The sequence below is a fragment of the Panthera uncia genome (assembly GCF_023721935.1).
Source record: "Panthera uncia isolate 11264 chromosome E2 unlocalized genomic scaffold, Puncia_PCG_1.0 HiC_scaffold_19, whole genome shotgun sequence".
In the NCBI taxonomy this organism is placed as follows: Eukaryota; Metazoa; Chordata; class Mammalia; order Carnivora; family Felidae; genus Panthera; species Panthera uncia.
The window spans coordinates 1,360,730-1,373,229 of record NW_026057588.1 but is presented as its reverse complement, the minus strand read 5'-3'; the positions used below and the strand labels follow the sequence as shown (position 1 = coordinate 1,373,229).

General features: G+C 42.6%; 1 pseudogene; it reads left to right on the top strand.

Moving 5' to 3' along the window:
- LOC125915631 (zinc finger protein 160-like) overlaps positions 1-12,500 on the top strand; it is a 34,966-nt pseudogene that overhangs the window by 9,195 nt on the left and 13,271 nt on the right.

Here is a 12,500-nt window from a genome sequence, read left to right as displayed (position 1 = left end):
CTCCGTTACTGAACTACTTAATTCTTGAGTTTCAGTTCTAAAACCTGACTACCTGAGCTCGTGTGCTCGCTGTGTAATTCTTAGCTCTTTGACCAGAGGAGAGTTTCCTAGAGTGCCTCTGACCAGTATGAGTCTTCCCCTCCATAGGATGGGAGCACATCTTCCCCCAGTGAGCTGTTCTGCTGATACCAGCTTGGTACATGTGAAGCCTTTAGAGTAATACCTAGCATGTAGGAAGGGTCAGAAGCTTTAAAGTCATTGCCATTGCTATCCTCATCACAAGTTTTATTGATTTCATTTTAATTTTTAATTAAAAAAATTTTTTAATGTTTATTTTTGAGAGAGAGAGAGAGAGAGAGAGAGAGAGAAAGAAAGAAAGAGAAAGCACAAGGGGGAGAGGGGCAGAGGGAGAGGAAGACACAGAATCCAAAGCAGGCTCCAGGGTCTGGGCTGTCACACACAGCCCGATGTGGGGCTTGAACTCACAACCTGAGCTGAAACCAAGAGTCAGACACTTAACCAACTGAGCCACCCAGGTGCCCCCTCATCACTGTTTTTAAATTCTAACTTTTCTTTCAAGCCACTGTGAATGTTGTCATCTCTGCAGATAGCACTCGTCCCGTAGCTCATCTAGATAGTATCACTCCGTGTGTAGAACATAGTATCTAATACTGTGTATAGACAGTGTAGTATTGGGGTTTTTTAGGTGTATTCCTCATGTATTATCCACAAAAATGAAAAATCCATACTTACTTGGAGGGTATTATAATCTCTTATGGGAATGCATAAGAACTTAAAGTTAGAGGCATGTAAGTTGCCTAAAAGACCTTAACATGGGTCTGTTGGACACTCACTTTAACCAAATTGATACTTATGCACCTCTCTTTTCTCATTTTGTGTGAAGAACTTACCCCATGGCCTCTTGGTGAAGTGTGTTTTCATTTCAGGGACGATTGACCTTCAAGGATGTGGCCATAGAATTCTCTCAGGAGGAATGGGTGTGCCTGGACCCCGCTCAGAGGGCCTTGTACAGGGACGTGATGCTGAAGAACTACAGGAACCTGGTCTCCCTGGGTGAGGACAATGTCTGTTCAGAAGTGGGGATCTGCCCTTGGGTATCTTTGCATTTTTCCTTAGTTTGCCTCCTGGGAGCCCCTGCCTTACTTGTCTGAGTTTGAAGCCCTGTTGCCTCAGAATTGAAAAGCCTCATTATGTGGCAGTTGGACTTTTACTTTCCTCTTTTTTCAGATGATACATCAGGAGTTGTTCTGGAGTTTAAGAATGCATAAAACCAAATGGCAGACTTCTAAAATAGCCAGTTTCCGGGGCACCTGGGTGGCTCAGTCGGTTAAGCGTGACTTCGGCTCAGGTCATGATCTTGTGGTTTGTGAGTTCGAGCTCCACATCAGGCTCTGCTGACAGCTCAGAGCCTGGAGCCTGCTTCAGATTATGTGTTTCCTCATCTCTCTGCCCCTCCCATGCTCATGCTCTGTCTCTGTCTGTCTCTCAATAATAATAAACAAACGTTCAAAAAAAATTTTAAATAGCCAATTCCCTATTTTCTTCCCCTGCGCTTTGGATTCAGTAGTTTGGGAAGAGAGCTGTATCTCTGCGATCCTGTTGCCTGTGCTCTCAGAAGGAGGCAGGCAGGGGCGCCTGGGTGGCGCAGTCGGTTAAGCGTCCGACTTCAGCCAGGTCACGATCTCGCGGTCCGTGAGTTCGAGCCCCGCGTCAGGCTCTGGGCTGATGGCTCGGAGCCTGGAGCCTGTTTCCGATTCTGTGTCTCCCTCTCTCTCTGCCCCTCCCCGGTTCATGCTCTGTCTCTCTCTGTCCCAAAAATAAAAATAAAAAACGTTGAAAAAAAAAATTAAAAAAAAAAAAAAAAAAAAAAAGAAGGAGGCAGGCAGTGGAGGAGTTTGTGAAATGATCTTTCCAGATCCATCTGTGATGTCCTCTCTCCTCAGCTGAACAAAAATCGAGGATTCTGGAAAAGCCATAGCACATCACGTTCACGTTCCTTTCTTCTTATAAGCAGGACTATGTGTGTTTGACCTGAATATAATGTCCTTTTTGAAGCAAGGGAAAGAAGGGCAGAGAGGAGGCCGCACATTAATAGTGTTTGAGAGGGGCGCCTGGGTGGCTCAGTCGGTTAAGCATCTGACTCTTGGTTTCGGCTCAGGTTGTGATCTCAGAGTTTTGTGAGTTTGAGCCCCACATCCGAGCCCACTTGGGATTCTCTCTCCCTCTCTCTGCCCCTCTGCCACTCATGTGCTCTACCTCTCTCAAGATAAATAAATAAACTAAAAAAAATGGTGTTTGAGAAACTCTCTGCAGTGGGAGAGTTCTATGGGAAAACAAAGGCTTTTTTCTTATGAACACTTGGAGGACATTTTTCTCCTCCCTCGCTTATCACTCGGTCTTCAGATGTGTGAGGTTGACCCTTTCACCCTCCAGCGGTGCTGCAGCTCCTGCAGAGATGAACACAAACGTCGCGATCTGTGATCCACACACAGTGACCTGGTGCAGTGATTGCTTTGGTCCTTGACTTTGCAGGGAATGGGAGGGCCGTTTCAAAGGGGATCTCTCCTTCTGGGCTTGATGCCATCAGATGCTCGGGTCTTCGTCCACGTGGCTCAGAGCTGAGGCCTCCGGAGTCCTGACTCTTGCACCTGTCCTGGTTCCACACCCATTGGCTGTCCCTGGGAGACCTGATCAGAAGGGAAGACACTGGCTGCTCTTGCCTTCCTTTCATCGGGCTCCCTGGAAGCTGCATGGCACCGTCTTGAGCCCTGACTGCCTGTTCAGGTTCCTTAGCCATAGCTTCCATTCTGCTTCTGCCACACTTCAGGGGCACATGAAATGGGGAGGTGGGCTGGATCTTACGAGATTTTTTACTCAGATGTGTGAAGACAGTTGGCAGAAAGGTCTTTTTGATCCCCTGTCCTACATGGGAGCGCATTTCAGCTTTTAGCTTGGTGTCTGTGGGTGGAGGGCACAGTCCCGTGTCAAGATCCTACATCACCTGGCCCTGACATCTTGTATTTTCTCTCTCTTCCACCTCTCTACCTAGTTAGGCAACGATTTCATTTTTCTTACGTCTGCATGATTTTGCCTCTGAAATTTGCTTTTGGAAGACACATCCCTAGAGTCAGAAATTTCGTCCTTTTTTTTTTTTTTTTTTTTTTTTTTTTTTGCTGTGATAGTCCACTTTTAGGTTATGGACTGCTTCTGGTGGAGTCTTCTGTGGAGTGGGTTTACTTGGTACAGAAAATTCTTGACCAAGAACACTTTGACTTCCGTGTTCTAATAATAGTCTGCTTCCTACAGAAGCACCTCTTGAAGCTACTGGTTAGACTGGTCAGCATATGCCCTGGATACTGAGATGGAAAGTATCACGAGATCCTGACTGGACCAATGATTCCAGTTTTCTTTCGGTTTTTGAGGTGTGTCACGTTATCTCTCAAGGGCTCTGTGACAACGTTGTCCATTAGATGCTAATTCATCCCTTTGAGCCACAATAAACAAAACAGGAATCTGTCCTGGGGCAATGTTGTCCACGTTCACATTCTCATATGTCTGAGGCTATTGACTGGACTGTTGTTCATGTTGCCTTTGCCATCCCCTCTGTGGGCCGTTGTTCATTCTACCTCAACAGGTATAATTATGCAGCATCTTAATGAGGGAGTTGCTGAAGCTGAGCGATGACTTTAATGAGGTTCACCATAATACGTTTCCTTTAAGCCACTTTTTCCTTTCATCTTGTCCATTTCTATGCTTTGTAAAGGAACTTGATTTTTTTTTAAGTTATTTATTTTGAGAGAGAGAGAGAGAGAGAGAGAAGGGAAGAGAGAGAGGGGGAGAGAATATCCCAAGCAGCTCCTTGCTGAAAGCACAGAGCCCGACATGGGGCTTGAACTCACGAACTGTGAGATCAAGGCTGAAGCCAAAATCAAGAGTTGGATGCTTAACCAACTGAGCCACCCAAGCACTCAAGGACTTGATTTTTATTATTTAATCATCAATTGTGAATCTCTGATGCTACCAGTAGTGTTCTTTGTTTTATATTTGTAAGTGGGAGTGTTGAATTAGGGAGCAGATATTGTTTTAAATATTTTACACTATTTCCGTCTTTAGTTTTCAGGGTATGGCTCAGTAACAGGTTCCCTAAATCCAGCACAAACCCTGGAATATGTTGAAAAGATAGTCTGAATTATTTTTTCTACTTGTCCTCACCTGACCTAGTACCTAATATCAAGTTACACTTTTGTGAATTAAATTTATTAAATTGGGAATTTTAGATATCTTAAAAACATGTATATTTTATATTTGTACTGTACAAATCCCAGAAATACCATTAATTTGTCATGTAAGATTTATTGCTTTTTTTATAGTATGTTTTCAGTTTTTTGTGCATAACTTGTTGAGTTTGTATAAATTTCACTAACTTAATTTCTTGTTGTAACTGCTGTGTTCTAAAAATTACTCTCCCTGTCTAGATTCATCCTGTTCATATCAGTATATTGAATTGATACGTAAATATCATTGTGTTTTACAGAAAACTTAGCACATTTCTTATACTTTATTGACTTCTCTTCCATTGTTGCTTATGACACTTATATTTTCTGCAAAATTTCTAAATTTCTGTAAATTGCATTCATGAGTGAACACACGAACACTATTTTGGGTTTCCATCTGAACTTCATAGAAGGTGCACCTGGTCCCTGGTGTCCCACCGTCTCGTGCTTTCCTGTTGTTCTCTGGCTCTCATTTGCTGTGTATGTTGCCCACCTCCTCTCTGCCCGTGGACCTCCTCCAGGGAGGAGAAGTTGTTTCTGCGTGAACCTGCTGCTGCTTATGGTGTCCTGTGTCACAGGTCCTTCCCGCAGTGGGCCATTCGCTTATTTCCTCTGGTCTCCGTAAGCTTACTTTTGTTCTCCTGGTCATATTTATGAAGTCTGATTTACTAATTTTGGATAAGTGCACATTAACTTTCATGGGTTCATAATAACAGCTTGGCATTTAGTAATACCTACAGGAGGGGCACCTGACCTCATGTCTCTCTCTATTGTTTCAGATAACTTTCATAATATTTTCCATCATTTGAGCTTACTAGAGTTAAAATATGCTATATTTTTCTTGTTTGAATGTAGATTCAGTTGATTACCACGAGTATTTAAATTCACTTGTTTTCCACTTATTTTCTTCTCTACCCACAGCCTGGTGAACACCATTTTACTTTCTGTTTTTGTGAATTGGACTATTTTAGATACTTCACATAAGTGGAGGAGGGACAGAGAAAGAGGGAGAAAGAGAATCTGAAACAGGCTCCAGGCTCTGAGCTGTTAGCACAGAGCCTGACGTGGGGCTTGAACCCATGAACCATGAGCTCATGACCTGAGCCAAAGTCGGACCCTTAACCGACTGAGCCACTCAGGCGTCCCAAGTGTCTTTTTAAGGCTGAATAATATTTCATTATGTGTATATACCACATTTTATTTGTGCGCTCCTCAATCAGTAGACATTTGAGTTGCTTCTACCTCTTGGTTATTATTTTTTTTATGTTTGTTTATTTATTTTGAGAGACAGAGCAGGGGAGGGGCAGTGAGAGGGAGAGAGAGAATCCCAAGCAGGTTCTGTGTTGATAGCACGGAGCCCAACGTGGGGCTTGATCTCATGAACTGTGAGGTCATGACCTGAGCCAAAATCAAGAGTCAGACGTTCAACCAACTGAGTCAACCAGGTGCCCTTGGCTGTTTTTTTTTTTTTAAGTGTATTTATTTTGAGAGACAGAGCAGGGAGGGACAGAGAGAGAGGGAGAGAGAGAATACTAAGCAAACTGTCAGCACAGAGCTCAATGCAAGGGCTCAATCTCGCAAACTGTGAGATCATGACCTGAGCCAAAATCAAGAGTTGGACACTTAACCCACTGAGCCACCCAGGCGCCCCTACCTCTTGGCTGTTTTGAATAATGCTTCTGTGAACATGGGTATGCAAACATCTCTTTGAGGTCCTGCTTTCACTTTTTTTGTGTACACACCCAGAAGTGGAAATGCTAGATTATATGGTATCTTAGTTTGGTGTCCTATAACAAAGTACTATAGAATGGGTGGCTTATTAACAAATTTTATTTCTTACAGTTCTGGAGGCCAGAAGTCTGAAATCAGGGTGCCAGCATGGTTAGGCTCTGAAGAAGACCTTCTGATGGGTTGCAGATGGGTGACTTCTCACTGTCCCCTCCCATAGCAGAAACAGAGAGAGATAGCTCTCTGTGATCTCTCTTGTAAGGACACTGATGATACTCATGAGGGCTCCACCATCATGGACTGATCACTGCCCATAGGCCCACCGTTGTATTTTGGAAGGTTTCAACATAATGAATTTTAGAGGAACACCAGTGTTTAATCTACAACATTCTGCTCTCACCCCCCTCCCCAAGTTTCATGTACTTCCCATATGCCAAATACATGCGTTCTATCCCACCACCCCTACAAGTCAACTCGTTCTAGCATCAGCTCTAAAGTCTGTAGTCCAAAACCTAATCTAAACATCTCTAAATCAGATATGGGTGAGACTTGAGGCAAAAAATCCTCTCCAGCTGTGAACCTGTGGAATGGAGTAATTGTGTACTTCCAGAATATAGTGGTGGGACAGGCATAGGGTAGACAATACCATTCAATAAGCAGAAATGGGGGAGAAGCACAGGTTGATCCCAGGCAAGTCCAAAACCTAGCAAGATCCATGAGATCTGAAGGCTTGAAAATAATCCTCTTTGCCTCCATGCTCTGCCCTCCAAGCCTGTTGGACAGCAGTCCTACTGCTAGACCCAGCTCCACCAGGCAGGGTCCCGCACAACCCCCCAGGTTCTACTGAGCAGGGGTTGAAAACCCAGTTTTGCGGGGAGGTCATCTGGCCTGTTGAAAGTGAAGAGGCAGGGGCGCCTGGGTGGCTCAGTCGGGCTAGTGTCCAACTTTGGCTCAGGTCATGATCTCGCAGTTTGTGGGTTTGATCCCCGCACTGGGCTCTGTGCTGTCAGCTCGGAGCCTGGAGCCTGGCTGGGATTCTGTGTCTCCCTCTCTCTCTGCCCCTCCCCCACTGTGTTCTGTCTCTCAAAAATACATAAATGTAAAAAAAAAAAAAAAAAAAAAATTAAAAAAAAAAAAAAAAGAAAAGAAAAAGAAAGTGAAGAGGCAGGCCCAATCATCTCTGAAGTGCCTTGAGGTCACTCCTCCTTTGTGTTGAAGAATAGAGAACATTTGCAGAGAAATAGCTTTATGGTTCTGTTTTGTAAAGTCTGGCTGTCTTCCTTTATTCCTTTCCATTTTCTTTCCCTTCACTTCACACCGGCAGTTTTCCTGCTATAGTAGCTGATAAGGTCCATAGTTGACACTCACTAATCTTTTTTTTTTTTTTTTTAATTTTTAAACATGAGTATAGTTGACGCACAACTTTATATTAGTTTCATGTGTACAGCATAGCGATTCAAGTTTGTGCATTATGTTGTGCTCACCAGTGTAGCTACCATCTGTCACCATACAACGTTATCACAGTATCATTGACTGTATTCCTTATGCTGTGCCTTTTATTCTCATGACATTTATTTCATAACTGGAAATTTGTATCTCCCACTCCCCTTCAGTCATTTTGCCCACCTCTCTACTCCCCTCCTCTTGTCAACCATCAGTTCTTATATTTATAGATCTGATTCTGCTTTTTGTTTGTTTATTTTTAAAAGGGACAGAAGACATGAATAGGCATTTTCCCAAAGGCCAACAGACACATGGAAAGATCGTCACCACCACTCATTATCAGGGAATTGCAAGTCAAAACCACAATGAGTTATCATCTTAAATTTGTCAGAATGGCTAAAATCAAAGATGAGAAATAACAAGTGCTGATGAAAATGTAGAGGAAAAGGAACCTTGTGCACTGTTGGTGGCAGTGTAAATTGGTACAGCCACTCTGGAAAGCAGTATGGAGATTCCTCAAAATATTAAAAATAGAAATACCGTATGATCCAATAATTCTACCACTAGGTATTTACCCAAAGAAAATGAAAACACTAGTTTGAAAAGATTACGAATGCACCCCTATGTTTATTGCAGCATTATTTACTGGCCAAGACAGGGAAGCAACCTAAGGATCCGTTAATACGCAAATGGATAAGGAAGATGTGGTATTTTAGAGTGGAATGTTACACGGCCATAAAAAAGGATGGTATTGTGCCATGTACAACAACGTGGATGGGGCTAGAATGTATTATGCCAAGTGAAGTAAATTAGACTGAGAAATACCTCATAAGATTTCACGTACATGTGGAATCTGAAAAACCCTGCAAAACACACTCATTCTGATCTTCTCAAACAGCTTGGCCATACCCTATTCCTTTTTTTTTTTTTTAATATAATTTATTGTCAGGTTGGCTAACATACAGTGTATACAGTGTGCTCTTGGTTTTGGGGGTAGATTCCCATGATTCATCACTTACATACAACACCCAGTGCTCATCCCAACAAGTGCCCTCCTCAGTGCCCCTCACTCATTTTCCCCTCCCACCCCATCAACCCTCAGTTTGTTCTCTATTTAAGAGCCTCTTATGGTTTGCCTCCCTTCCTCTCTGTTTGTAACTATTTTTTTCCCCTTCCCTTCCCCCATGGTCTTAAGTTTCTCAAGTTCCCCATATGAGTGAAAACATATGGTATATGTCTTTCTCTGACTTATTTCACTTAGCATAATACCCTCCAGTTCCATCCACGTTGCTGCAAATGGCAGGATTTCCTTCTTTCTCATTGCGAAGTAGTATTCCATTGTATATATCAAACCACATCTTCTTTATCCACTCATCAGATGATGGACATTTAGGCTCTTTCCATAATTTGGATCTTGTTGGAAGCACTGCTATAAACATTGGGATACATGTGCCCCTACGAATCAGCACTCCTGTATCCTTTGGATAAATTCCTAGTAGTGCTATTGCTGGCTTGTGGGTAGTTCTAGTTTTAATTTTTTGAGGAACCTACACACTTTTTCCAGAGTGGCTGCACCAGTTTGCATTCCCACCAACAGTGCAAGAGGGATCCCCTTTCTCCACATCCTCTCCAGCACCTGTTGTTTCCTGAGTTGTTAATTTTAGCCACTCTTGAGTGGTGTAAGGTGGTATCTCAGTGTGGTTTGACTTGTATTTCCCTGATGATGAGTGATGTTGACCATCTTTTCATTTGTCTGTTGGCCATCTGGTTGTCTCCTTTGGAAAAGTGTCCGTTCATGTCTTCTGCCCATTTCTTCAGTGGATTATTTGTTTTTCAGGTGTTGAGTTGGTAAGTTCTTTATACATTTTGGATACTGGCCCTTTATCCGATATGTCATTTGCAAATATCTTTTCCCATTCCATTGGTTGCCTTTTAGTTTTGTTGATTGTTCCCTCTGCAGTACAGAAGCTTTTTATCTTCATGAGGTCCCGATAGTTCATTTTTGCTTTTAATTTCCTTGCCTTTGGAGATGTGTTGAGCAAGATATTGCTGCGGCTTATGTCAAAAAGGTTGTTGCCTGTTTTCTCCTCTAAGGTTTTTGATGGTTTCCTGTCTCACGTTTAAGTCTTTCATCCATTTTGAGTTTATTTTTGTGTGTGGTGTGAGAAAGTGGTCTAGTTTCATTCTTCTGCATTTTGCCATCCAGTTCTCCCAGCACCATTTGCTAAACAGACTTTTTTCCATTGGATCCTCTTTCCTGCTTTGTCAAAGATTAATTGGCCATACATCTGTGGGTCCAATTCTGGGTTCTCTATTCTATTCCATTGGTCTATGTGTCTGTTTTTGTGCCAGTACCATGCTGTCTTGATGATTACAGCTTTGTAGTAGAGGCTAAAGTCTGGGATTGTGATGCCTCCCACTTTGATTTTCTTGTTCAACATTCCTTTGGCTATTCGGGGTCTTTTGGGCCACACCCTATTCTCTTCCAAACATGCTTTCTCCTTTTTTGCAAAATGGTTAGGCTGGGAATTTTCAAAATCTTGAAGTTCTATAGTCTCTTTTTGCTTGATAATTTTATCTTCAAGTTATTTCTTTGGTCTTGTTTAACCATTAGCAGTCAGGAGGAACCAAGCGTCTTGGCTTAGAAATTTCAGCTGAAGAGCAATGGCATTGCTTGCAAATTCTACTTTCCACAAGACAGTAGAGCATGAATGCAGTTCGGCCAAGAGAACTGTGTTCAGCTCTCTTCTTTTTGTCTTGGAGCCTATACCAGAATCACATTTAAAATTCCCTTCGTGACATTCTCAGCTTCCAGCATGCACCTTTACCCGTGACCCAGTTCACAGCCACATCCCCATTTTTAGGTATTTGTTGCAGAAGCTCCCTACTTCTCACAATCAAGACAATTTTCTTTCTTAGTCTGTTCAGGCTCTTGTAACAAAATACCAAAAACTGGGTGGCTTACAACAGTTGTTCCATTTGTTTTGCACAGTGCTGGAGATGGGAAGTCAAAGATCAGGGTGCCAGCATGCTTGGGTTCTGGTGATGACCCCCTTCCTGACCGCAAGCTGCTGCTGACTGCTTGTATCTTCACATGATATGAGAAAGAGCTGGCTGTCTGGCCTCTTGTAATGGCACTAATCCCATTTATGCGGGCTCCATCCTGATGACTTCATTACTTCCCAAAACCACCACCTTCAAATGTATCACCTTGGGGATTAGATTTTAATGTAGAAATTTTAGGGGGCACAAACATTCAGCTCACAGTGTATGGTAATTTAATTTTTAATTTTCAAGTAACTGTCCTGATATTTTCCATCTACATTTTACTTGCTGATGAACATTGCATAAGAATTCCCATTTTTCCCCATCTTCGCTAACACTTAGTATTTTCTGTTTCTTCGATAGTAGCCATCCTAATGAGTGTGAGTGATAATCTCATTGCAGTTTAGATTTGCATTTCTCTAATGGTCAGTGATACTGAACATCATTTCATAAGTTTGTTGGCCATTTGTATATCATCTGTGGAGAAATGTTGGTTCCAAAGTCCTTTGCCCATTATTTAATCAGAATATTTGTGGGTTCTGTTTTTGTTGAGCTGTAGGAGTTTGTGATATTGTGATTCGTAATAAGAAATCTGTTTGGTCTTCATTTGTGTTTCTTGCGCAGAACTTCTAAAACCCTTGGAATTTCCTGAGCGATAAGAGCAATGGGAGCATCTTTTAAAAAAAAAAATTTTTTTTTACATTTATTTATTTTTGAGAGACAGAGACAGAACACAAGTGGGGAGGGGCGTAGTATCAGGGAGACACAGAATCTGAAGCAGGCTTCAGGCTCTGAGCTGTCAGTATAGAGCCCGACGTGGGGCTCGAACTCAGACCGTGAGATCATGACCTGAGCCAAAGTCGGATGCTTAACCGACTGCGCCACCCAGGCGCCCCACAATGGGAGCATCTTTGATCATAATTTGACCTCTTGTCCTCAATTCCTGAAATTGCTCAGGAGCTATAAAGATGAAGTGGGTGTCTTGTTCTTCATAACAGTCACCTCTCAACCACAACCTAGTTTATGCTAATGAGGTGACTTTTGGAAATCCTGTAAAGATGGGGGGCTTGTTGCCAGGGGAGACAGCCAAGTGATTGGAGGGTTGGAACTTTCAGTCCATCCCTGGACCTGTGGGAGAGGAAAGGGGCTGGAGATGGAGTTCAGTCAGCAGTGATCAGTGATTTAATCGATAATGCCTCTATAATGGAGCCTCCATAAAAACTCAAAAGGAGAGAGGTCAGAGAGCTTCTGGGCTGGTGACCAAGAGGAAATTTGTGGAGAGTGACCCACGTGGAGAGGACTCTGCACCCTTTCCTCTTGCCTTGCCCTACGCGTTCCAGAGTCACCTCCTCTCGTGATGAACCAGTAATCTAGGTGGTAAAATGTTTCTCTGAGTTCTTTGAGCCAATCTAGCAAGTCAGACCCAAGGACGGGGTTCATTGGAACTTCAAATCTATAGCTGGTCCGTCAGAAGCCTAGGTGTGACAACTTGGACTTACCATTAGCATCTAAAGTGGGGGCGGGTCGTGTAGGACTGAGCCCTTAACTTGTGGGACCTCCAAATAGATAACATCAGGCTTGAGTTGAATTGTCAGAACTGAATCAGAATTGTAGGATACCTAGCTGCTGTCAGAGCATTGTTTTTTGGTATGGGGACCTCCCCGCTCCCAGACCACGCACTGTGGAACTATACCCTTTTAGAGTTCTTATTTATTCTTAATACCAACCTATTATCAGATATATGATTTGCACATCTTTTCTTGTGCTCCATAGGTTGGCTTTAAGCTCTTGATTTGTGTCCTTTGGTGTGCAGGAGTTTTTGATTTTGATGTAGTTAGTTTATCCGATTGTACTTTTGTTGCCTGTGCTTTGGTGTTAAATCTGGTAAATTATCGCAAAAAGTAGTGTCATGAAGCTTTTCCTCTGTTTTCTACTAGGAATTTTATTTTATTTTATTTTATTTTATTTTATTTTATTTTATTTTATTTT